This window comes from Lytechinus variegatus, chromosome 4 (assembly GCF_018143015.1).
Source record: "Lytechinus variegatus isolate NC3 chromosome 4, Lvar_3.0, whole genome shotgun sequence".
In the NCBI taxonomy this organism is placed as follows: Eukaryota; Metazoa; Echinodermata; class Echinoidea; order Temnopleuroida; family Toxopneustidae; genus Lytechinus; species Lytechinus variegatus.
Window position 1 is genome coordinate 44,561,479 of NC_054743.1, and position 2,252 is coordinate 44,563,730.

Genomic DNA, 2,252 nt, shown 5'->3' on the forward strand with positions numbered 1-2,252 from the left:
CAACATGCCTATACATAGATTGCACCAAGCTTTAAAATGATTGTATGTCGAGATTTCCTCTAAATAAAGGATAATGCTCGAAATTGAACGGAAACCTTTTAAAATGTAATATTTGATACGGGGTACCGGTAGATGGAATCAAGTTTTATTAGATTCTATCGGCTAATAATTATGACAGATTGAAGACCAAATACGTTCTATGACGATCTTTTTAGTTGAAAATGCTAATTAAAATGGCGGATTTAGTAGTACAACTCTTAACATAAATTTATATTTCGTTCTTTATCCCCGAATATGCTGCTCATCTTCGTCTAAATTCAACATTTTTTTTATAAACATGCATTTTGAATCGTTTTGATACTGTTACAAATCCATTGATTTTGAAGTTAACAGCACAAGTCATTGAGAATATCCACTCTTTTAAAGGCACTCAGAATTTATTTTTAAGTCCCCAGTTTTTACTCCAAAAAAGGTTACAAGACTTCTATACAAAATTGTTGTTTATTCTCATTTCAATTATTTCACCAGAAACCGGATGAAACACAATGATTAGTACAAATAACACAATATCATAATTATACATCCTGTAAAACAAATCACATATCTCAAAATACAGTGTTAAAAGAAAGATATAAAATAGATTTTTCCCAGGCCTTTATTTCGAAATTATACTGGCAAAATTACTTTTTTCCCGCTGTGGCGTCGGGGGGGGGGGGGGGTGGCGGATAACGAGGGGTTCATCTTTTTTGTTTTGCTTAACAACACTGTTCCACCCCAATAGAGGGCTCTTAAATTATTGCTCCATTTTCGTTCTCTCCCTTTTTGATATGGTTTATATGATTTCAATACACACTGGAGTGTAAGTAATAAAAGGTAAGTTTTAAATCATTTTGACATAAGTATTATATCAGATTGAGATTATTACAGTGAGGATCTCAGTGACTGCATCACGTCATCTCGCTTAGTTCATCTGTAAGATGGATCATCTGAAGAACCTTACAATCTACGGTCCTTATCATGATGACTTCTTCTTTATAATTTAGATTAAACAAGCACCGTGGACAATGCTATATGTAAATTATTACTACAAAAATCGAACAATGTAAAATTATAAAAGACAAGCAAAAGGAAAGTAAACACAATTTTTGATGTTTTTTGCGTATATTTCATCGATTGTTTATCATGAATAATGTCATACAACATTATTCTATTATTGTGTTGTTGAAATAATGATTGATACATTTTTTTTTCCTTTTTTGCCTTTAATTAGAGGATTTATTAACACCATCGCAACATAACACATTATAAAAATGAAACATACATGTGATGACATGACATTTAAAGAAATCACATCGATACAAAACAATTAAATAGTTGTGCAATCATCCATAATCTTACATGGCATATTGAAGACATCAGTGAAAACAAAAGATTTACTGAGTTTCATACGTATTGGGTAATTTCTCTTGGTAAATAAACAAATCCTCTTCTGTACCGAGCTGTCATTTCTACTCTACTTTCTATTTCTCTTAAGAATATAAATTTCAAATTGCCTCTCTTTTCTTTTCCGGATATGTTTCTTGAAACAATGACTTTCTGAATGCACCAAAGTCCAATGGTCAGAAGTAAAACCAAATTTTCGTCTACTTCATGTTTAAACAGAATTTTGTAATTGATTTCTAAATCTTCATGAAATAATTTTTTTAGTCAGTTCTTTCAAATATTCAAAAAATGATTTAGTCAAATCACAAGAAATGAAAGCGTTATGGATATCTTTCTCCGTTCCACAATGCAAACATAGATTGTCATTCACTAAACCCCATTTGTGTAGGTTTCTTCTCACAGGTAATAGGTTATAAAGAAGTTTAAAAGTAAATTCGCTTAACTTGCACTCTTGAACTTGATTAAAGCTTGTGTATAGTTTCAGTAAATCCAACAAAATGCCCCTATCACTATTCCAATTCATTGCTAGCTAATATGAATGGTTATGCCCTATAACAGTTATGATGTGGAGGATATAAAATGAAAATGTGTTTTACATGATAAACTTTGCGATTTTACATGGAAATTTAACTTGATCGGGTCACCCGACCAAATTAAAATATCTGTGTGTATTTGTCTTTCAATTAAATCCTATTCCAAATCATGGAATGGGCTGAAACTTTCAAGATATGTTCTTTGTCTGTAACTTTTGGATATCTAATCACTAAATTTATAAGATAAGTGCTTGAATGCCCATTTTTTTATTTAAA